Below are 25,879 nucleotides of genomic sequence, written 5' to 3' on the forward strand. Positions count from 1 at the left end.
ACTTAGTAAGCCATCAGGAGAGGTAATATGTGCCTTTTCCCTTTTTATACATATTTAGATTATGTTCATTCCTTAAGTACTGTTTCAGGCAGAGCCACTTGAAAGTGAGATTGATCCTTGCCATCTGTGAGTACTGATCCTGGTCAAATACAGAAGAGAAAAGAAACTGCAAGGAATATTGGGAAGAGCTAGAGGAAAGGCAGTTTGAACAGCACAGTTGCTAGACTGCTGAGAGGGGAAGGGAGATGACAATTTTGATGAAGAAGGAAGAGCTTCTAAAAACTCACTTTCTAAGCTGTGCAGAGTTTGCTGCAGCACAGAAGGTTACTGAATGACTCAAACCAAGCCTGGAAGCAAGATACTCTTACAAAGACATATGAGGCAATGGGTGAGTTGGGTATAAACCCTTTTATCCACATTGTGATTGCCCAAGTCACTTTGATTTTTTTTTCCGTTAAAATTTGCTATCTTGATTTTTAGTCTAATAAATCTATGCTTTCAAAACTTGTTCTTTATTGGGAACCCTCTGTAAGAGATGATCTGGACACAAGAACTTCTGAGAGGTCTCACCAGCTCGGAAGTCTACCACAAGCTCTTAGGACAATTGTTGTCTATGATAGTTCTCTCTATGTATCTGAACTTTGCCTGTGTTTTGTCTATGTAGCTTTCATATCCACTTTCTTCTTTTCATTAAAATTGCCATAAAATTGCTCCTGATGATGTTACATATCAATTATCAACTACTTTGTCAGCATATATCCAGTTGATATAATGGATTACAGTGAGGTGTTTTCATCTACTTTTTTCTAATGTATCACTTGAAACAATAACTGATATTTATGGTAAGCTGCAAAAAATTTCTGGTAAAGTCATATTTGTGTGTTTATCTGTTGACTTATCTGAAAACTCAAGAAGACAGTGTTCTGTAAACAACAACATTTACTTCCTTGTGATTAAGACATTCCTTCATAAATAAATAAATAAATAAAGTAAACTTTGAAGATATTCAGTAATTCTATTGTGCAAATCAAGTATAATTTTCCAAGAACCTGAATCTATGCGAGCTCAGCCAAAAGTGACAAGTGGATAGAGGCTATCATATTTATTTCTTATTCCTCTACATGTATTTAGGTAGTTCTGAAAAAAACTATTCATTTTAACTTTCAGAATGAAATCTATCTGAAGGTAATTAATCAAAAATTTATATGAATTTAAAATAAGTATAAGGAAGAAACATTAAATCCTATTTTTGCCATATTTTACTATTTATTTCAAAGTAAAGCAATAAAATACAGCCTGAAAAATTGCAATTACATCTAGAAATAAGTTAGAAAGATTGCAGAGTTTTTGTTTTATATAAAAGTAACTGTAATTATTCAAAGGCCTTGATTTTTACAAAGGATAATATGAAGTTTCAAACTCCAGAGATGCATTTTAGGCCAAATGCAAAAAATGTAGCACAAAATGTAAATATATTTATGTAATGTGCTCATAAATGATTCAGTGTTTAGACACCAATCTAATTTTGTTTAAACTGTACCACTTTATTGTAGGCTACAAAATTTTGAAGTTTGAATTAAGTTAATGGGGAATATAGCTTCTGGGTGAGTACTGTTTTCTTAGTTTTGGTCTCTGTTATTTTTCATTGTGGGGCAAAGCTTAGTTTTTGAGGGAAGAAAAAGTCAAAAGGAAGAGAGAAAGATCTTCCCAAATAAATATCTGTTTCTGAATCTCTCTTAATAATTATGATGGTAATTGCCCACTTAAAGTAGATGTTCTAGCATAGCTCTTTGGTCTTTTTCATATACTTAGCATTTTTGGGGTGGAGGGGGCAGGGAATATTAACCTTTAGCAAGTTGTGCTTGAAATCTTGACAGACTGGATAGATGGCTGAGGACAACAGCATGAGGCTCAATAAAGCTGAGGGTTTCTGTCCTGCTCTTGGGTCACCACCACCCCTGCAGCACTACAGGCTGGGGCAGGAATGGCTGGAAACTGCCCAGTGGAAAGGGACCTGAAGGTGTTGGCTGACAGCCTACCAAAGGTGATCCAGCAGTGTACCCAGCTGGCCAACAAGACCAAAGGCATCCTGGCCTGTACCAGAAATAGTGTGGCCAGCAGGACCAGGGCAGTGATTGTGCCCCTGCACTCTGAACTAGTGACTTCACACCTGGAGTGCTGTGATAAATTCAGGACCCCTCACTTCAAAAAGAACATTGAGGCACTGGAGCAAGTCCAGAGAAGGGTAACAAAGCTACTGAAGGGTCTAGAAAGAATTAATTAGGAGGAGCTGCTGAAGGAGGTGTGATTCTGAGAAAGTAAACTTCTCAAATTACTGTCCAAAAAGATGTTATAGTAACGAAAATAAATGATGAATGTGTTAGTTCTACCGGTGCATTGGTTCTCTCTGGGTAAGTATGATCTGCTGCTTGTTTGCCTGTATACCAGTCTCAGGGCTGCCCAAGATTTTGAAGGGACACATTTTGCAAATCTGAACTATTGTACATATATAGCGTGCCAGATTGTCCCTGAGAGAAAACAGTTCCAAAACAGAAGAAGTTAAATACCTGGATTCATATCTTTCCTTGTTAATAGAAAATTTCCACTGTTGGAAAGAGATGCTTTCTCATTTTTAATAGAAAAATTATGCTTCAATGAAAATATATGAAAAGATTTTCCATCCCTAGAAAAAAAAAAAAAATGGACTTCAATAAACAGAAACAACTTCCAGGGATCAAACTCTCAAATTTTAAAGAGAAAGAAATTCGGTGTGAAACCCCCAACCACCGTTTCTAAAATAGGTGTTGGGTTTTGCTTGGTTTGTGTTACAGGGGAGAGTTTTGGGTTCTGGTATTGCATTTAGGGTCTATTCTTACTATAAAATAAAAGCCTCTAGATTCTTAAAATTAATCAAGTTGTGAGCAAAATTGAGTGACCAACATGTGATCAAAGGAAAAGTCCCAGCGATACGCAGCATGAGCTACTAGATGTCACTGACTGTTTTATGCTTAGAAGGGGAAAAAGAAACAAAAAATTAAACTTATACAATATTTGAGACAGAACAAACAACCAAAGAAGTAGCCAACAGAAGGATCATAACACATGGCAGATCATGAATGACACAACCTTGTGCATATGTAAGCCACCCTTAATGGCCATCTGGGTTAAAAGTTCCTGTACAGAGGTTTTTTTTGACCTTCAGTATAGTAGTAAAATTCTTGAAACTATACAGCCTTCAAGGAAAAGCCAATTATAGTAGGTTCTCTGCATCTGGGCTGTCAGAATACAGGCAATAAATTTTGAAGTGGGTAAGAACTCGGTAGTGAGAAGGGGCCCTGTGTGTCTACTTCTCCAGTCATGCACAACAGGAGAGTGAAGGTCAGGGTTATTGGGGGGTGATTCTATTAGCTAATCACATTTTTCTGCTTGATGTGGTCGTATTCCCTTTATCTCTTTTCACAAATCCTGTGTGATTTAACATACTTGTCATTTGGAAGGAAGAACTGATAATTTCTGAGCAACCAAATTAAGAGATACAGATACGTTTCTATACAAATCACAACTAATTTTGTCCATGATTTTCCAACTATTAATTAAATCTAATAGAGGTGTGCCATTCAGGTTGTAACCTACAGTAAAAGTTTGGCAAAATATAGTGAATTCTAACTAAACTCTAGATGAAAGAGGATACATTTATAAAAGTAAAGCAACGGTGCCAGTAGCTCCCTGTTATGATTAGAAAATACCTGAAGTGTCCCTTAGTTTTACATGTTGAAAATTGGTTTATTTCTATTTTGTCTTTTTAATTGTTTTTTTCTATTTGGTATTGAGTTCTAGGCAGATGACTACTATTAAAGTGTCTTGGCTCTTTTTGTTATCTATTTTTTTTTTAAGTGACTCACTATCATTGTCTTCCAAAATACATGGCATTTTGTGTCACAAAAAATATAATTTAGTGTTTGGTGATCCATTGGATATTCTTGTTGCTTTCTTCAATGTAAAGAAATTCCTGTTCCCCTAATCCTGCTAATTTTCAGGTTTTGCCTCTTAAGAGTCCATATTTTCTATGTTTTGGAAAGTTACTTTTATCCCTGAATGAGAGGATATCACTTTGGAATTGGTAAGAAAATATATTATTGCACTGTAGAATAAAATTCTTGCCTTCCTTTTCATTGTAAAGCTATCTCATGGCTCAGAAGTGGTTCTCCAATATTTCTGAAAACTATAGGGTCAGCTGTGGCCTGAACTCTGGAAGTTACAGAACAACTTCTTATGTTTTCAAAAGCACTTATGTTTTCACTTACCTTTTTTTTTGAATGTGTGTAAAGTGTAGTTTCATTAATTCCATATATAAACTTGGTTTAATTCATTTTAAGGGCCCACTTGTTTAGTGAAATCATCTCAAGAAAAGGCTATGCTGCTCAATAACATTAGTTTTGCTTAATGTACATGTTGGAGATGGCCCTTAAAACACATGTAATGATCAAGTGTCTACCATCATATGAAGGCTTCAATCTATTCTATTCTTAATATTGATGTGCAACTGCAAAACAGGGGTTGAAGAGAATGTTCTTCTACAGTATTAACTAGGCATGTTTTCTGTGTAGTTAAGTTGCTGTAACAGAATAGGAATACATATGTGAGATTTTAGTTATAAGAAGTATAATGCAGAAAATGTTTTATTATTAAAAAAATAGCTGTCCAGTTTCAATCCGTTAACATTTTGTATTTGTATTGCAATGCTGTAAAATGTTTCTGAATTAAAGGAGAAAATCTCAGCAAGGATTATTATCTCACCTGCAGGTTCTATCCATCTAGCTAAAGATGAAACCTCTTGTAAATTAGGTTGCCTGCAATGCTTCCCTAGTCATATCCCAGCTTGAGCTCCCTGTGTACTCAGAACTGTATGGAGTATTTCACTGGTGATTCCACAAGAGCTTCATGCATGGCTGTGCTTCTTCCCTATTCCTACTTTGAATATTATGTTTGTTTTCTTTCCTTTTTCTCTCCCTCTGAGCTGACCAAAGGAAATGTTCTTTGTGATTTCAGTCATTCAGAACCATATGACAATAGCTTTGTAGTTGTCTTTTGTAGATCTGTTTTCCTGAATTCAATCTTGAAGTCTTTGAAGACCACCTCTGACAGTATGAAACTTTTCATAAGGGAAACTTTTTGTTCTTTTGTGTTACTGTTGCTCTTTGCGCTCCCAGCATTTTAATTAGAGTCTGATTATTGCCTCTTTTCCTGTTGTTCCCCAAAATGAAATCTATGGGAGCAAAAAATAATTGGAAGCATGGTACATCTAAAAAGGAACTGAAACCAAGGATGAGATTTTTTGCTTGTTTTTCTCTGTAGACTCTTAAATCTGATAGCACCTTCAGACATTAGCATCTGACTAGGCTGAATACTCCTGACCTTTAAAGACATCATAAATACCCATTTAATATTATAGGCTATAAGGTTTTGAACAATTCTCAAGTAAATTCTCTGTGTGTCAAAACTGAGTGTGATGGCTTCACTCATTTTCTTGGGCTTATTCTAAGATATAATTTCCATTTCAACTTCAGAATTAGAGACACGTATTGCTTATTACGAGAACATATTGAAAACGATTTATTGGAAGAGGAAAGACATCTATCATTGAAGTGAGTGTGAAATGAGTTGAACATTGTGACCTTACATATATTTTCTTTAATTTCTTTCAGCAGGCAGCTAGCTTTTTCTGTTTTCAATGAGTAAACATTTGTATGGCACTGTTAATTAACCTTGTCATATAACTGTCTAAAGTCCCATTGCACTTCTGTCATTTAAAAAAAAGTCTCCTCTCATAATCAAAACAGGAGTCTCTGAAAGAACTATAAGAAAGAGATAAATCACAGATTAGGAATGTCAGTTTGGGAAAGATATGTTTTATTACCATACATACCAAAAGAAACAAACATTTTGCACAGTCTTTAATTAACACAATTTTTAGAAAATGTTGGTAGTTAGAATTAATTATGATGGTTATAAAGTGACTTTTTTTTCTGCCACAGATGAAGGATGAAGTTTAGAAACTGAATATTTGTGTGCTGACCTTATTTTTTCCCAGGACAAAATCAAACATTATTCCAACTGAAACTACTTCCAACTTCTTGTCAGAATGACATAGACATTAATGTTTTAGTTTTGCTTTTGTTTGTTTATTTCCTTCTTTGCCTAATTTGGTGTGTAAATTGACATCATTTAAGATTGGGCTACTTTCACCTACAATGTCTCAGTGTTAAGTTTATAATCATTGTTGAATTGTAGTGCTTTGGAAAAGACAATAAGAAATCAGAGAAGAGATAGAGGAAAAGAAATTGTCCATATAACTCATGGTAATTAGGGGTCTTATTAAACTGCATTCCAGTGACCCCTGAAGACAGAAGAGTAAAGCATATGGAAGAGATTTCTTCAAACCACTCTAAAGTTTGCCAAGCCTTAATATGTTTCTTATGTTCATGCTTCCATTGAAGACCATAGTATTTGACCTATAAACTCCCACTGAAAACAGAGGGAGAGGTACCACAAGATGAACGTTCTGGTTTCTTACTTTCCACACCTTTAAAAATGATACACAACAAGACAATGAGAGCAAAACCGGTTCAGCCTTTTCCAGTGTACAGCTTTATCCTTTATTATGTCTATTCTATGCTTTGAAGGGTTCAGGAATGAAAAGTGCAGGATGCCACCTACTACATAATATTTGTTCTGAAGATATCAAATCAAGTCTTTATCTGCAAAGTGTGAGGGCTTGCCCAACAAAATGTGATATTGTTACAAGTATGTGTTAGAGGTATTAATGGATATCAGTCTCTTGGGTTTTCTCTGCATTTTAGTCTTGAAGTTAAGGATACTTGTGTTGTTCACTCTATATTGTTCATTTAAGCTCTACAGTGGTAGATATATAATTCATAAGTTAAGGAGTATGAACTCTCTGCCTTGGTTATTTATAGAATTGACTCTCCATTTTTGATAAGCATTTTAAATTAATAATGTAAAAATCTATTGATTTTATTTATGTGTTTCATTTAATATACAGGAATATTTTTGGGGCATTTATGGAATAGTAAAAATAACTTAGAGAGATGATATCTTAAATTTTAAATTTGCACTGAAGAGTAGTTTAGATTGTTGCGATTTTATATTTTTATTGCATCTTTTGAACTTCAAAGCAGGGTCAGATACACATACTTGGGAGTTCTTTAAAGTCTTGCACCAAGTTAACACATTCATTTTTTTCTACTAGTGAGTTAGCATACCCCAAAAAATTAGACCTTGCACTATGAGATACAACAGAACACAACAGATGCTGTTGTCAGTTTTTCCAAATTTACAAGCCCTGTGGCTGTTTTCTTTAAATGTTAATTATAGGAATCAAGTCTTTCTGAAGAAAATCAGAGAGTCAAAGAGCAGCTAGACATTACTCTTTATTCCAAAAAAACCCACCTCATTAGATGATTATGAACAGGATTGCTGTTCTGTCCTCATTGGTCATGTGGTATACAAGAACATCTATTAGTCAAAATGATCTGTCTTTTTCGGTTTGTGTGATACATACTCATCTACTGACCCATTTTCCATTGAACCTCAAGACTGATATACTTTAAGAGTTAGTGCAGCATTCTGTCTATTGTGCATGGAGCAAATTCTAAGCTGTTTTGTGTGTGTTGCTGTTGTGTAGCTGTTTTAATTATTCTTTTGAAAATATGCAAGCTTTATGATGAGTCTATTTTGCAAGAAATTACTGAGCAATTTATTTAGGTCTACAGTGAGTGCATTCAAGATAATAATTAATATGGTGCATTTCTGTTATCTCTGAATGATTTTTATTGCCTTATGACCTCCCTTACTCCTTTACAAGCCATTCAACTTGAGTCCTAAGAGAATTCAAATGCACTTGCTAGTACTTTTTATGGACTAATCTCCAACTAAGGTTAATATTCGTGTATCAAACTGAGAAGAATTATGTACAGAAAAAAAAAAAAGGTAACTCAAGAGATAATTTATAATAATTTATAATAATTTATAATAATTTATAATAATTTATAATAATTTATAATAATTTATAATAATTTATTTGCATTAGTACATATGTATTATGCACTGCAAAATTAATTTGTAGACAGTAATAATGGCTACTAGTTGTCTATAAGTGTTCTGTCCAAATTCTACTACAACAAACTAAAGTTAGTTGCACCTTTTTATTTTCTGAACTCTTTGGAAGTTTTTTTTTTCTCTTTTACTCCTTTCTTCAATGCAAATTCAACCAATAAAGTACAGAAGAAGGCACTAAAAATGTTTCAGCTTCAAATACCACAGTAATGAGGTGCACATGGCTTCACTGGGCTCCTTTCCTTTTCCTTCCTTCACAATGGACTTCATGTTGCTTTTCCTGTGCATGAGCTGAGATGCTTCCATTCTTAACTATGAATCTGGGGAGAAAGTTAAGCTAAAGGTAAATTTATTTTAACATTTGAAATATCTAAATACTTTTATTTAGTCAGACTTTGTCAGGGTTGTGTGCGTGGAGGGAAGAGTTGTTTATTTTTATTTTGTGCCTTCTCAAGCAAATTTTATAATATGCTTAGATGTACCAGAAAATGCACTTCAAGCATTACTAACCTGATTCTTAGAATGGTGTAGCCAAAAACTTCCTGGTAATCAATAAGGTTCCTGTAGAAGGATTCAAATAAAGGATCTTGATGATTTCTTTAGATTCATAGTGTAAAAATCTATTTCTAATTTCCCTTGCTGTTGCTAAATTAGATGCTTTGAAAGGCATTTTAATCTTGCAGTGACTAAATGCATTATACATCAATATATTTGGAATGCCTACCAAGTAGAAGACTTTCAATATCTTATTTTTAAGAAGTGTAAATGAAAGAATTTTGATATTTCTGATACTTACGAGGGAATCAAATGAAATATTTCTATTTCCATGTGCACTGATTCTAGGCATTTGGGTCTATATAGGCTCTACTGATGTTACAGGTTAGACAACATTATCCCATCATAAATGTTGGAAATAACAAACCTGATTTCACCCTTTCTTATTAATATTGAAGTAGTAGCACTGGGTATTTTGTTTCATTTATGTTCCATTGTTTAAAGACAATTTCACTCCAGCAGGAGATTCTTGAGTCAGTTCTAGGGCAGAGAGAGGTTAAGGCAGTATCTCTGAGACGTAGGTATTTATGATGCGTCCTAGTACACACTGTAATGTGAACTGTGTATTTTTTTAGAAATTAGGTGTGCTGGTTTTGGATGGGATAGAGTTGATTTTCTTCACAGTGGCTTGTATGGGACTGTGTTTTGTTTATGATTGTGTTGAACATAGTGATAATGTAGAAAAGTTTTTGTTCTTACTGAACAAGGCTTACCCAAAGCCAAAGCATTTTCTGCTTTTTTTACTGCCATGCTGGTGAGGAAGTTAAGGATGCATAGGAATTTGGGATGACACAGAGCCAGGACAGGCGACCCAAACTTACCAAAAGGATATTCCAGACCTGTGGCATCACACTCAGTATATAAAGCTGGGGAAAAGAAGAAGAAAGTGGAGGACACTTGGAATGATGGTGTTTGTCTTCCCAAGTCACCATTACAGGTGATGGGGCCCTGCTCTGCCTGAGATGGCTGAATAGCTTCCTGCCCATGGGAAGAAGTGAGTTACAATAATTTCACAACTATAAGGCGCACCCTTTTGACTAAAATTTTTCCCCAAACCCGGAAGTGCAACTTATAGTCCGATGCACCTTATACGATCTACAGAGTTGCGACATTTGCCACCCCAGAAGTGAGAGCCGTGACGGGGGGTGGTGTCGCGGGAGCACCGAGTAGCGATGCGGGTGCAGTCGCGGGCAGCTCCAGGCACAGGGAGCAGCGCGGGTAGGAGGGCAGGGGGTGGCCCCGGGCGACCCCAGGCACTGGGAGCAGCTCAGGTAGGAAAGCAGAGGGCAGCCCCGGGTGACCCGAGGCATCAGGAGCAGCACGGGCAGGAAGGCGTTACTACTTCATTACTTTGTTGTGCACGGCAGCCTGAGCCGAGGGGCCACAACTGATAGGGGCCGGTGGGACCGCAGTGCTGGGGGCAGCGGGGTCACACCTGATAGGGGCAGGCGGGGCCGCGGTGTGCTGAGCCGAGCGAGGGACGGGCGGCAGGGTGGCTGGGCTGCTGAGCCGAGCGAGGGACGGGAGGCAGGGCAGTGGCGCCGCCGAGCCGAGCGAGGGGCAGGCGACAGGGCTACTCCATGGAACCGCGAGGGGGAACAGCACTGCAGCAACACAGAACCACAAGGGGGAGGTGGCCCCGCGGCTGCGCCAAGCTGCGCCAACCGGCACTGGGGGCGGATGGGAGTGCCAGGGCCCACTGCACGGGGAGGGCGCCTGGGGCTGCCTTTGAAAGCTTATGCCGATCTGTGAAAAATGTTTCCAAATTGAACCCCTGCCAGTAAACTCCATGATCGCGGTTTTCCATTACTAATTCGTTACTTTGTTGCGCGCGGCACGGATCTTCGCAGCAAAAAAAAAAAGGTGCGCCTTATAGTCCGGTGCGCCTTATCTGATCTACAAAGTTGTGAGATGTGCCGGCTCCCGGGGGGTGCGCCTTATAGTCCGGTATGCCTTATGATCGTGAAATTACTATAATTCCTTGTTTATTTTGCTTGTATGCGCAGCTTTGGCCTTTTGTTTCCCTACTAAACTGTCTTTATCTCAACACATAAGTTTTCCAGCTTTTTCCCTTCTGATTCTCTGCACAGTCCCACTGGTGGGGAGTGAGCAGGTGGCTCTGTGGGGCTTGGCTCCTGGCTGAGAGTAAACTGGGAAAATTAACAGTGATAAATAGCAGGCCTCTTTTTTTTCTTTCTTTCTTTTTTTAATTTTCATTTCCCCCCTAAAACCCGTGTTCAATATTCCAACAAATGTTGAACTATCAAGACAGAAAAGTATGTGTTAATTACTTTTGTTAATTCTGCCTCTTGTGGTTCTTGAACTTTGTTTGCTATCTTGTATGTGCTCTGTCTTTTCAGGACATCTACAAATCTTAATTTATTTTGATTGCATGGTCTCTGATAACCAATATATTTTTTAAAACAAATAAGGGTCTCACCTTGATCTTTCTTATTTTATCAGTCCTACTTTGCGCTTTTGTTTGTTTATTTGTTTAATCAGTTTTGGGTTTTTTTATTGCTGCTAAGTTGATAAGTTCAATATAGAAACCCATGATATTGAGCTAAAGGCTATACAGTATATAATGTCATTCTTAATTCTATGTTTCAGGTTATCTGGTCTTTCCCTGTCCTTTCTCCAAGGTAAAAACAAATCTAACTGCAAAACCCTTCATCAAGCCTCCCATAAAAATATTTCCCCCTTCTGACTGCTGGAGTTTTCAGGCTATTCACAGTTTTCAGAATTAATTTTAGCAATTAAATTAATTTTCTTCATAATTATTGATCTGCCTCTGAGACAATACTGAAAGTCTCAAGAAGGTTTAGAAAAAATGAAGAACTTTAATTGTCACTAATCATGCAAGAGAGTGAAGTGCTGAGATAGTTATTTGTCAATTTTCACCTTTTTCAGGTTGATGTGGAAATGTTTCTAATATTCCCTTCATCTGGGTAAAGTGCTGACAGACTATCTTTCTCTAGTGGCTCCAATATTTATTGACAGCTTAATTAATTATATTGCAGGGTAGCTATCAGAGTCCATTACAAACAGAAGAAATCAAAATTCCATCCTGGGATTTCCCTGTGGTTTTCTCAAACAAAACACTGTCAGATAAAATATGCACTATTGTCAGATAGACAGGAAACGTACTAATTTAATTGGAAGGAAAAAGAAAAACCTGAGCTGCACTTTTCAGGGCCCTTCAGGCTCAATGCATGTTCATAATAATATGTCCTACCTCACTTTTTGATTTAGAGAGCAGGCTGGTAGGTTTTGCCTGATACCTTCCTTTCACTGGAGACAGAAAATGCTAAATGGGTCTCAGAAATAATGACTTTCATAGAAAAGAATCATTCCTAGGACAGCAATGCTAAGAGCAGTTGAGGACAGAGAAAAGTTTGAGATTAACTTTTTCACTTTAGGGCCATTATGGGTAAACTCTAACAAGTTAGTGAACTTTTTGCTCCATTAATGTTCAGAGTTACTTTCTTTTTTTCCCCATTAAAAAAAAAAAAAAAGGATATAAAGCAGCTCCATATACTCTTTTGCTCAAAGGAAACAATTTAGAACTAGTCCCTGGTCATATGCAGTGTCCAGTTACTGAAGATGCTCAAAAAGGCAAGGATAAGTGGGAAAACACAGAACAGATTTCCCAAGAACAATTGTTCTTGGCCAACAGGATTACCTTCTGCTGAAAGGATTACTGGCACTATGCAAGGGAAGAGCTCTGAATGCTGACTTTGATTTCTTTAAGCTTTTGACATGTTTTTCTGTAGTCTACTTATGGGCAAATTGAGGACACATGGATGAAATACATAAATAAGAAGCTTGATGAAAAAATTTCAGAAGTCCTGGGCTGAAAAATCTGGAATCAAAGCTACTGAGCCCATATGGAGATTGGTTACAGGAGGTATTTTTCACTTTGCTATAAAACCAAACTGGGGACCATGTTCAATACTTTGGAGTGTAGAGCTGATGTTCAGAGGGATCTCAGATGGAGAAGTAGGCAGACAATAATCTCAAGAACATCAACTAAAGGAGATTAAAAATCCTACACCTGAAAAATATGTAGGTAAAATCCAACATCTATCCATGCCACCAGATAGACTGGGGCATAGAGCAGCTCTGCAGAAAAGAACTTGGGCACCCAGGTGGCCCACAAGCTAAGCATGGGTCGGCAGTGTGTCCTTGTGGTGACATATTTTCTAGGTGTATTCTGGGTTGTGTTAGCAGAATTTAACCAGCAGGCTGGAAGTACAGTAATTTCACGATTATAAGACACACCGGATTATAAGCCACACGTCCGGGTGTCGGAAACTGTCTTGGGTTACAATACAGGATGTGATAAAAGGTATCTATTCTATTACCATCTGTTGAGGGTGGGGGCAGTGATCCTTATCTCCACGGGAGATATTCTGCTAATGGGCCATCCATTGAAACCAGGTGGAGCATTGTCCTTTGTCTTTTCACAACCCATCCTTCCTCCAGGGAGTCATTTTCTGCTAATGGCCCATTGAGTCCCCCTGTGTGACTGATAAAATTACTGCATCCCATTGGGAGTTGCTCCAGCCAGGGGGAAGAGCCCAACATTTCTTACCAAGATAAAAACAGAGGTTTTGGGACACTAAGGTAGCCCCTTTTTCCACTGGATTCCAGAGGAAAACTGGATTTCTCCACATCAGCACTGGACCTCCAGAGGGAAACTGCACCTTGTACAGGAGCACTGTTTCAACTGAACCACATCTGTCACTGCAGGAGGATGCAGCCACCATTTAATGGGACTGCTACCAACACCCTGCCTGACAGGGTGTCAGGTTGTACTCTGTCAGGGTTTGGAGTTTGTTTCTTTGTAGTACTGCATTTCTATTTTAATTTCCCTAGTAAAGAACTGTTATTCCTAATTCCCATATCTTTGCCTGAAAGCCCCTTGATTTCAAAATTATAATAATTTGGAGGGAGGGGGGGTTTACATTCTCCATTTCAAAGAGAAGCTCCTGCCTTTCTCAGTAGACACTTGTTCTCCAAACTAAAACAGCAACTTCTCATTCTTTGTCCGTATATAAGCCACACCTGATTATAAGCCACACTTCTGGGTTCAAACCAAAATTTTAGTCAAAATGGTGTGGCTTATAATTGTGAAATTTTTGTAATTATTCTTATGAGAATATTCTTATAAGAATGATTGTGAGACTGTGTCTGCAGCCCTGTGCCCTGTCTGGAACTCTGCAGATGAAGAAAGAAAATGTTGGACATTTTTGGAGAGGACCCATCAGAAAGGCCTGAAGAGGATCAAGGTGGAGCAGCACAAGAAGTACAGGAAAAAGCTGAGAGAGCTGTTTTTGTTCAATTCTTGTAAGAGAAGGCTAAGGGAAGATCTAGTTGCTGTCTTCAAATATATCCTTATAAAAGATATAGACTCGTCCTAGAAGGGCTCAGTGACAGGATGAGAAGCAAGACACACAATCTAAAACATGTAAAATTCCAATTATATATTAGGAAAGTGGTTTAATGTGACACAGTACAGTACAGATAATTAGTTGCATGATCTAAATTTTCCCTGCTGTGAGAAGAAAGTTGAACCTAATAACCTCCAGAGGTCACTCCAACCTAAATTATTCAGTGATTGCATGCTAAAACATATTTTCCCTTCTGTATGACTACTTAAATAATATTCAAAGTCATTAAGATAGTCTTGTGTTAGATGATAACATCCGGGTATTTATTCGTACAGGTTAGTTTATTTAGGCAGAAGATGCAGACAGAATATACTATTTCTTTAAACCCATCGGGGCCAAATACCAGAAAGCTCAGCTCCATAATTTAGATTTTCTTTTCTATCCATCTCTGATTAAAAAAAAATCTCCATCTTCCTTGTGGCTACCATGTTACAGTTCTGTTCCCTCAGTTTCTCTAGGGGTTTTTGTATTCAGCACACTCAGCTGACATGCCCCCCTCTTGCTCTCCCGACCCCTTCTGAAGAAACCAAGGGTTAGTTTGAGCTGGCCCTTGCTCCAGGTTTCATGTGAAATGAACAGTGGCCTGTCTTATATGACATAATCCCTAGAAGTGTTTTTGAGTTGTTCAAGGATTTTCTTGTCTGTTCGGAATGTTGGTATTTTTGTTTATTTATTTGTTGAGGAGTTGGTTTTGGGGTTTTTTAATTATTTTTTTTAGGCAAAAAGAAGGTCAAGTGATATTTGCAACACAACTACCTGTCTAGAAAACATAACCTATTTCAAGATTGGGTGAAAGAGAAATTATCATAAGTTAGGTGAAACTTGAAGCCTTGACATTTCATAACTGCATGATTTCCTTATGGAAAAATTGACATTCTCGCTGGAAGATGTGAAAATAATAAGAGCTCTTCAGACAGGGAGCTGACTTACCATTGTGCCAAAATTATTTCACAACATGGAAATTTCACTGTGGATGTGCTTGCCTATTTTGATAAACACATTTTAAACCATAAATTCATATTTATTCCAGACATAACATTCACAAGTTCTGTCAAAATCTGTAATGCTCAGAAATGAAAGACATGATTGTGTAAAGTCATCATCAACCCTGTAACAATACAATAGGAATATAGCTCTGCACTTCAGTGAGAAGCTTGTGTTTTTTAGTTTGGGTTTTTTTCTGGTATCATTTGAGTTGTTTTAAAATGCCACTGGCTTTCAGAATTTAGTGACACAAACAGCCCACTAAGGAAACATTCAGGCGTTTCTTTCTTATTTTAAGATATAAAAAAATCTCTTTGTAGACAGAAGGTTTGTACAGCCACCATAAAATAAGAAACAGCTAGATTAAACTTACAGTTTTCTTACTTTTTACTGGTATACCTATATATACTCTCAAAAACAAAAACAAAAACAAAACATAAAAAACAAGTAAACTGAAACAATTTTAGCTTCTTTTTCTTTGCTTTCTGGCATATAGTTCCAAATATGATAATTATTTAGACTGTAATATACTTTAATAGACATAATATATTGATAATTTTTAAAGATCGCTAGTGGATAACTATACATTTCCCTTTTTTTATGTGGTTCATTGCTCTCTGTTTATGCTTGAATGTCTGATTCATATTCTGCAATAAAATTGTATTATGTAGGAATCTCCTAGTTGGACTATAAAGGATGGAAAACTTACTGCATTTCAAACACTTTTATGACATGTACATACACCTCTTGTTAGTCACCCTTGTGCTCCAGCACCCTGTGGCTCTTTTAGTTAGAATTATAAGCACTAAAGTCTACCTTGATTTTTTTGTCTCTTTTACTTGCCAATTCCTTTTCCCACTCAAAATGGAGTGTGTCCTGACATAAAAATGAGGTGTGAGAGAAAAGTTCTCATGTGATTTTTTCTGTTTCAGGAACAATAGCTTCATCAAAATTTAAACACTCAGGGCATACAGAGTAGCAGGTATATTGCAAGATTATTGCAGAAGAGAAATTGGGATTGCAGAAAGATTGTCTGATTCTACCTTCCACATTGTTACATCGAAGAAATATATAATTGTTGATTGTTGCAGTTTTTTTATATTATATCTGAAAATTGCACATAGACTGTGAATATTTTTAGAGATATGTGTCTCTATAGGCAAGGTATATAGGTTTTATATGCTCAGGCTTTTTTTTTTTCCTTTTGCAAAAGAAAGAGTAGCTATTCAGTTATGACAAGATTTTCATTTGGTCAAAATCATGATTTAATATATTTAAGTGTCCCAGGGGCATGTTACAGATAGACCCTTAGTATATATGTGGAAGCATGTATTTCTCTCCTGATATGACTTTCTGAAAAATAATAGTTTATCTTCAACCTTGATATTGTGACTATAACGTTTGACTTTGGTGGAGTCAGAATTTCATTCCCAGAGGTAAAACACTGAAGAACTTTCTCAATGTGGCCTCAAAATGCTTTTTCAGAACAGTATTTAGGCAGAAATATTTTAGTTATGCAAATGATACCTCATTTCAAAACATTAAAGAGTAAGTCCTAGGTCATCTCCTTGCACTTTCACAGGGGAAAAAACTGCTTTCAGGCATGATATCTGTTTTCTGCTTGTTATAGTCTAACACAGCAGAAGTTTTGCACAGGAAAATAAGGCACAGGTGGCTATAGGATTATTTTCACATGCTTCTTGAGGCATAAAATATTCCCTGATTTCATATTATGAATTTCCTTTGATATTACTTGTGGATATTTATGAAGAGCAGAAATAGAAATCTATTCAGAAACACTGAAATAAATACAGAATGGTATTTCTTGGTCCACCGTCTTCATACGTCAAAAAACATAAGCAGCAACATTTTAGAAAGTGTTAAGCTCTTAGAAAGAACTAAACTCCCAAGACAGTGTATTCAGTCAGCAACAGATTTTGTTTTCATCTCAAGTCTTCTGTGCAGTTTTGGACACCACACCATAAAAGAGACATTAAGCTACTAGAGAGCATTCAAAGGAGCTCCACGAGGATGGTGAAGGGCCTCGAGGGGAAGCTGCATGAGGATTGGCTGAGCTCACTTGGTCTGTTCAGCCTGGAGGAGACTGAGGGAAGACCTCACTGCAGTCTTTGGCATCCTCATGAGGGGAAGTGGAGGAGCAGGCACAGATCTCTTCTCTCTGGTGACCAATGACAGCACCAAAGTGAATGGCCTGATGACAGGTGATATTTAGCCTGGATATGAGAAAAAAGTTTTAAACCTGGTTGATGGTTAGGGACTGGAATAGGCAGTGGTCACAGCACCAAGTCTGACAAAATTCACAAAGCATTTGAACATTGCTCTCAGGCACATGGTGCAATTCTTAGATTCTTGGGTTATCCTGTGCTTGGCCAGGAATTGGGCTTTGGCAATCCTTGTGGTTCCCTTTCAAATCAGAATATTCTGTAAAAATCATATGTTTTCCCTCAAAGTGACATTGCAGCGACACTTTGCCTTACATTGGCTAGGTTCACATGCATTAACATTTTAGCAAGAAGAGCTGTGTTTAGGCTGTTTGAAAGTTGTGCTCTTTGAAATGTTTTAGTTCTAGGAGTAGAGTCACTTGGAAGACCATGAGATCTATTTCTTTCAAATTAATCTATTCTGGATGATGCTTTCTAGGAACACATTGAATGCCATCCAACAGCTACTGGGAAATCAAGGCACAGCCACTGATAACTTAAATCTAATGTACTACTTGGATAAGGACTGATATGCATGTATACATTTCCTTTACCAGTATGTCTGTTTTACAAGTGTTATTCTGGCTTCTGAGTCCTCTGTGCTATTGTGGAGGGACAATAAATCAGATCTGATGAGTGTAAAGTAACTGTGTGATGCCTACCTAAGAATATGTATATAAACAATGGCTTTTTCCTTCTTATGTATTCATATTACCATAATTTGAGGCACTATTTATAGTAGTGGGGTTCAAAAAACTTTAAAAAAAAGACAAAAAAGAAAAAAAATTGCAGAAATAACTTTATTTTTTCAATTATGCGTCAGATTCCCAGATGTTTTTTGGGGTGGTTTTCTTATATAATTCCTAATATACCTTCTACATGTCCATACTCTGAGATTAAAAAAAAAAATAATAAACCTAACTCCCAAAACCAGCACAGATATTTTTTCATGCACATAGAGCTTAGAAATAAGTTTGCCAAACTAAGGTTATGTGTTTCCATGTGGTGCTCAGCCTCTTAGCAGTCATGTACTGTAGGGTCATAAGAAGTGGATGGTGTTTTTGTGTGTGGAGCAATTGTCTGAAATTTCAGATATTGTCTGAAAACCAATGGGGCAGGAACACTTTTTCAACATTTATGAACTGTTTCATACGCAGCAGCGGTGGTATGTCTGTATAGACTCTATAGCAATAAACATTATGTGTCATAAAACTAGTTAGCTGATACACCATGAAATGTGGGAGAAAAAAGGTTAGAATATAAGAAAAAAGTGACTTGTCCATGATCAGAAATATTACAGTTTTTTATATATTAACAACATTTTAGAAAGGGGGAGGACTCTAAGAACAGCTTCATTTCTATGTATAAATTAGCTTGATGTTTCTCATTGAATTAGTTCCTTGTTATTTTTCCAGCCTATTAGCCTAAATATTTAGCTGTACTTATCTTGTAAGTGAACTTGGATTATCTGGTTATCACCATTTTTCCTTTACCACAGCATTTTTTGCTGTAATAGTCCTTCTCTGAAAATTATCAGAATACTTATTTGACTTCACTCAGCTTACCCCACAAATATCAAGATTTTCATGGGTTGGGATGGGTGACAGAAAATGCGTGGTCAGTGTGTGAATGTATGAATTGACAAATATTAACAAAATCACTGGATCTTTTTATGAAGATTGAATATTACTGGGTACTTCCCAAACTGGTCCTACCTGTCTCTGAGGACTAGTTATTTGCTAGCTCTCTTTTTTTGGTTGATTTTGTTGTTTGTTTTAACCTTTAAAGTACTGTTAATAAGACATGTAATAGTCTATCACCATTTTTAAGAAATGTTAATTATTTGTTGAAAAAGTAGGGGCATTAATATTTATTTTCAATATAAAATTTTATACTAAATCAACATTCTAGTGTTTGTTTTTTTAAAGTCAATTAAAAAAATATTTTGCATTTCCAAATTTTATTTTGCTATAAGTGACATTTTATTTATGATGATTTATTCAAAACTGTAATTTTAATTGGGTAAATTATATGAAAAATTTCTGTGATATTCTTTTCTAAATTCAGTGGTAGTTCAAGAGATTCACTTCTCACTCAGAACTTGCTATTCACAGGTGATTGCTCCTTCTAATGTCTTCATAGAAAAATGTAAATATAAAAGAATCTTAAGCAACTGAAAACACACTGCTAAGCATTTCTACTTAATGTACTATAACTGTTATTTCACCTAAATAAAATGACCTACTTATCATCCTCTGTCCCCCTCATCTGGCTTCTCTTGGGATCCTAGGTAGGGAGAGAGCCTATTTTAAAGTTTGCAGGAGAATTTTTGGAAGTTCCTATTTTGGGATAAATCATCCTCTGCTGAAGCCTTTCTTTTCCATTGAAACACATCTGAAAAGGAAAATGCCTAAGGTTTGTTGGTTTTTTCTAAGCTCTTGATCGAGTATGACAAGATTAAGTTCAAGGAGTATCAGAGGTACTGAAATGACAGGTAGCTTAGAAAGTTTGAGGCACTTCAGAAAGCAACGGAAGCTGCAAAAGCTTCAGTGTTTTCAGTTATTTTACAGAGGACAAACAGGTGCAACTAGAGAGGGCAACAAAATGCTACTGTGTTCATGCTTGCATGATATGGAGTAAAAATGCAGAGTATAAAAATAGCAAAATCTTTTAGCACAAGAAAATTGTTTATCTGCTAAGTTTTGCCTGGAACAAGCCCTTTGGGAGACAAGCCACTCCTCTGGGATGAGACTGGTCCCCCCAGTGAGAGTCATAGATATGCCAGCATTGAAAAAGATCATGAAGTTCATCTAGTTCCATTCCCTCATGATGAGCAGGAATGCCAAATACTAGCTCAGGATGTTCAGACTCCCCATCCAATCTGAATTTGAGTGTTCCTAGGGATGGAGCATGAACTGTCTGGGCAACTTGTTCCAGTGCCTCCCTATCACTGAAGGACTAGGAAGTGGTGAAAAGAGCACAGTAACACAACTCCTCTTGCACCAGCAAGAAAGAGCAAATTTATAGAAAAGAGTCATGGCCTTTATATAAAGGAGATTGTGAAGAGAAAAGTAGAAAAAAATCATTGGTCAAAGAGGACAGTACCTCTTTGAAAACATACTATCTGTAAAATATCACAAGACACTCACATGGCTCAGTGGTGGTCAACACCAGGTGTCTATCTGTGTTGCTCTTTTTCCTTCCCTTGTTTTGTCTCTGAGAAAGATCCCCAGTCTGGGAAAAACCAGATTAGGTTTCCCCACAAGCCTTCAGCAGTGTCCACACTTCCCCACCCTCACAGTAAAGAATTTATTCCTACATGTAAACTAAACCTATGCTTTTTCAGTTAAAAGCAGTTCTTTGTCCTGTCACTCTCTGTCCATGTACAGAGTTGCTCTCCCTCTTTTTATGAGCTCTCTTTAAGTACTGGAAGGCCACAAGGAGGTCTCCCCACAACCTTCTCTTCTTGAGGCTGAACAACCCAAACTTATCTCGGCCTGCCTTCGTAGAAGAGGTGCTCCTGCCCTTTGATCATTTCTATGGCTGCTCTGAACTTCCTCCAACAGGCCCACGTCTTTCTTCTGCTGAGGACAGCAGAGAAAATGGTGTCCAGAGCTGGACATGGTGGTTCTTCAAGTGGTACATGGTGCTAGGGCTGAGCAAAATCACCACCCTCATTCTGCTGGCCACTCTGTTTTTGGTTCAGCCCAGGGTGTGCTTCCCGATGAGATAATTCTGAAGACATGGACTCTTGCTATCTTCAACTGTGTCTTTCTATTATTGCCACATTTTCTTCCATTGTAACAAGACCAAAAAAACTTCTCCAGAATGTGCCCATGTTTTGTTGTTCATCTTTACATGTAGTTCAAATCCTTTCCTCTGTTAAGTACCTGTACATAAATGTTACTTTCGGAAACAACTGGCAATGTATTCAATCTCTCAGTCCCTATAAAGCATAGTATTATGCCTACAGACAGAGCAATAGCAAATGAGAAAAACAGTTTAAGGGTCTTTTATGTCCTTAATAAGAGTATCTATTAAAAAATTCTGCTCTGAAATAGATTGCTCAGAAGATAGTTTACACAATAGCGGTGTTCTGTTTATCTATGGCTCACTGATGCCTGCCAGCTGCCAAATAACTCCTGATATCCTGTAAGTTGATAAATAATTTACTTGCTGTTAATAGATCTAAAATCTGATGTTCCTGTTGTAGAACTATATCGTGCCAAGTACTCCAGACTTGGTAATGAAAAAGCCAAAAAAGTCATGTTGAGTTACAGTCCTTTATGTTTGCTCAGAGTGTCCTTGCACTATTTGTCACTTGATTCTCAGTGAATATTGTAAACCTGACTTTTCTTTTAAGCAACATTTTTGTCCCGAATGATTCCTAATGTTTTCAAATCATACTGCAGCAAAAGATATTTGAAACTCCATGCTTATTATAATAATATGTAATAAACAGGAAAGAGACCCAATGATCCTTATGAATCCCTTCCAACCCAAGACAGTTTATAATTATATGACTGAGGAACAAAGCACCTGGTTTAAACCTTTGACTGCATTTCCCCTTGCAACTGCTACCATTTATGTAGCTGGAGATGCCCTGTTAGCACAAAGAGCCAGCATCCAATAGAACATAATTTTCATTCTTTCACCCTCTGTTCCCACAGTGTATTTATTTTGGGGTTGAAATGCTATATGTTCTAAATTAATTTAGCGGAGTAAAGAGTCAGACTTCCTTTAATGGAAGGCAGCCTAGAACCAATTTGTCAAAAGAGCAAAATTAGGAATACGTTTAACTAGACTGTGAGCATGCTTAAAGAACATACATAGAAGAGATGATGGAGTAGGATTTTATTAAACAAAAGAAAATTTTCTGCAGCTTCTCTTCCAGCTTCCTTCTTATTTACAGAAAGATACATTTTTTCTGGATGTGTAAAATCTGATTGGCATACACTGATTTGTTCAACACTATTATAACATAAGTTGATTACACGACCTTAAACTGAAAAGTGACTAGCAGCAAGAAAGGATTTAACAATTTTTATTACAAAATTATTAGCACAATTTTAACACAAGCAGACAAAGATGAGTAGTAAGAAGATAAAATATTATGATTTTTTTCTCCATCAATATTATAGAAATGCATTAAAATAACAATTTGTAAAAGAGATAGTTGACATTCAACACCTAATTAGCTTATGTTGAATTTGATTACCCAGGTTCCTCAGACTGTAGAATTAGGTTACTAATGTATAATTACATGCTGTTTCTGGGAATTAAAAACAAATTAATATAATCTAAACACATCTATAGATTATTACTAGAAAAGTCAGGAGCTGCACAACAAACATGAACAAATATGGTGTAATTAACAGCAGAAATTACTATATTTTAGCCCAGGTTTACCGCTTAAATCATAGATCTTTGGTTTTTTCTTCTAGCCATATTCTGATTCACTTTTTTTATTCCTTCTAGACCCCAAACAAACTTTAATGTCAAAATTGCTTTTATGTGTCATGCCACGTAAAATGTGCTTTAGAAGTGTAAACAAAACCATGCCAACTACTTCCCTTTCTCCCTTTATTATCCCCAGAAAAGTCAAATATATCTGTTAAACTAGAGCTTCCATCCCTGAATTCCTACAGATCTGGAGTCTAATGAAATTTTCTCCCTCAAAATAACTTCCTTAATGTACAAAATACACTTCAGTCAGCTTCAAAGGATTAGTCCTTAAAAAGGAAGGGATGTTTTCAATTACTGAATACTACATAAATTTATTCCAGAAATAGCAAACTTGTACAAATCTAGAGCACAATAAATAGTAGACCAATTCTCATTGTCTCTTCTCGTAATGCCTCTTGAGATTTCTGGTTTTACACTGGTATTTACTCTACAAAGACTTTTCTAATTAAAAATCATTCTTAATGTTGCAATTCTGAAGTGTCATAATTAAATTATAAATTAAAGAAAAGCAAATCTGAAGGGGAAAAAAGTTAAGAGTACAAGCAAACAATAATGGTCATCTCAGTCAGAATACCTTTTCTATATTCTTCTGTTAGAGAACTTGGACAATGGTAACATCTTTGAAATCATCATGGTGAAGTTCTTCATCCACAAATCCAAGAACAGTGTATTCTTTGCAGAATTAGAGGTCAATTCTCCTTGAATATGTCCTGAATAGGTCAAGAATTTTCATTGCAAGTGTAGTCAATTTTGTAGGCCTTTGTAGTAACTTTTTATACAATATTTAAACAACCATGCATTTCAAAACAAAGAAAAATATTAAGTCCCTGGTAATCTTAAAACAAAAAAAAATTGGTAGAAATTAGAGATCTCAATTTTGGATAAATGCAACTATTTCTGTCTATTCACAAGTATATCTAGAATTTGAAATTTAAACAGTAAAAAACCTGTAAGATGGGGAGTTGCTACCTTTTAAATAACAAAAAGATTTAAGTATCCATTTAGAGAATGACAAAACTATTTTCATGACATTTCCTTTGTACTATCTTTACAAAATACTGACACAGTAGATCAGTAGAATTGAAGCCATATGGCATTATGTATTTTGTTGGGTGGAGGGAAGTTTAGAAACAAAATTAAGTGTCAGAGACAGAAGCGCTATAGAAACTGAAAGAAGAGCATGTCACTGTCTGTATCAGAATGGCTACATTTTCCACTGCAATCAATATTTTTGCAGGTTTTACTCATACTTACGCCCAAGTTAACATTCTCAGTCTATTGTGTAGGTCTCAACAATCTGTGTAGGTGTCAACAGGAGCTAATCCCCTATTCCCCAAGATTCCCTCTTGAGGAACATATAGAGGGTATGCAGCCACAGCCAGACCAGGTCAGCTGAGCCACCAAATCACATTAACCTGCCAGTGATGGTGCCCTCCAGAGTCTCACTGAAGCTGCACCACAAGCATTTAGAGTTTTGCTAGACATACTTTCAATCCTCCTGTCATTGATGTAGATTGTGATGAGTTATGGTTTTGCAGCTGGTGAGATACCCTTAATAAATATACAATAAACATCTAATTGCTGCTGCTCTTCAGTGCAGGAAAACTTGGAACAAGTTTCTAGTTTGTGGATTTTGGGTTTGTTTTCTCTGGGTTTTTGGTTGGTTGGTTGGTTGGTTGTTCTGTTTTGTTTTGTTTTCTTTTCTTTTGTTTTCTTTTGTTTTGTTCTTTTTCCTTTTCTTTTTGTCATCTTCTGAAGGACTTCTCATGTCATCATAGTCTAATGAGATTTGGAATTATATTATGCGGAAGTTCAAATGTTATTACATCCCATAGAAAGAAAGTTTCTGGTCCTGAGAATCAACTTTATTTCTAGCACAATCCTTAAGAAGAATATTTTAAAGCCTAATTATCATCAAAGGAGTCTCTGTATATTCCTGTCTTTATCTAGAGTGATTTCTTCTAAATTCTCAATTATAATAAGAAATTTGCTTAAACTGTATTAGAAACCCAAACAACTTCCTAATTTTTAACAGCCATTTCTATGATATAACCCACTTCTATACTGAAGACAATGTACTGCCTAGTCTTTCATCCAAATTAAATGGCTAAACACTGTCACTCACCTTTTAAACATAGTTTTATTAAGAAATTCTTCATTAGTTCTGTCAAAAAACTGTTCACTAGATATGTGGAAACTTCAACTAGTTACTCACTGGTTCTAAGTGACTTAGAAAGGAACGACCTCCACACATTTTATTAAAATTATAAGCACATGCCAAGTTTATTTGTCCCCAAGGGAGAATTCTAGTTTGATTTTCCTAACTGTACTGTCCAGTGGAAAAATACAGCATAAAAAACAACAGAGAAAACCCAAATTGTACTTTGGCATACTACTTGAGACACTTTATTTCCCCAAAGTCCAAAATGAGCTTGCTTTTTATGAGACTTGAAGTAAATGTAAGGTCTTAAAGCTCCAAACAAGAGATTAGAACAGTGGGCTGCTTCCATGGATGTATGTATTTCTGTTGGCAAATTTGGCAGAACATCCGATGTCACAAAAGAGAAAAATGTCAAATTAATCTCTAACTCATAATCCTACAAAACCCTTGCCTTCAACTCTATATTCAAACTATTTGTTTGACTACCAAAGCATTTTCTAGGTTATCAGAAGCTGTTGGGAAGGGAGTATTAAAATATTAACTACATATTTGTGAAGGAAATGTACTATATTTTTAGACTAAAATAATTAAAAGAATTTAAATTTATAAATAGTCATTCAGAGATCAGAAAAATCCAAGTCTGACCAGGGAAAAAAAAAGAATTTGAAACTTACACATACTTTTCGATGTTTACAATGGATATGTCAATCATGGTTACTCTGTGTTTTGAGAAGTTTCATCACATAACCTAAGCAGAAATTTGGCATTTTAATAAGAGATTTTTTTTAATGTTCTTGTATTACAACTGACATTGGTTGTCAATGATATTGATTTCAAATAAGAAGTTGATCAATAGAAGAATGTGTAGCTAATTTATACTTTCGAATGTGACTGTTGTTTTA

At 36.4% G+C, this 25,879-nt stretch overlaps 1 long non-coding RNA gene across 5 annotated transcripts in view; it reads left to right on the forward strand.

Moving 5' to 3' along the window:
* Nucleotides 1-25,879, forward strand: part of LOC117002663 — a 78,349-nt gene that overhangs the window by 36,875 nt on the left and 15,595 nt on the right. For all 5 annotated transcript variants that reach the window (XR_004419329.1, XR_004419332.1, XR_004419333.1 and 2 more), the window contains one exon: nucleotides 89-388. This is a non-coding gene — a long non-coding RNA (uncharacterized LOC117002663). The remainder of the gene's footprint in view (nucleotides 1-88; nucleotides 389-25,879) is intronic.

The sequence above is a fragment of the Catharus ustulatus genome, chromosome 1 (genome assembly GCF_009819885.2).
Source record: "Catharus ustulatus isolate bCatUst1 chromosome 1, bCatUst1.pri.v2, whole genome shotgun sequence".
Classification (NCBI taxonomy): domain Eukaryota; kingdom Metazoa; phylum Chordata; class Aves; order Passeriformes; family Turdidae; genus Catharus; species Catharus ustulatus.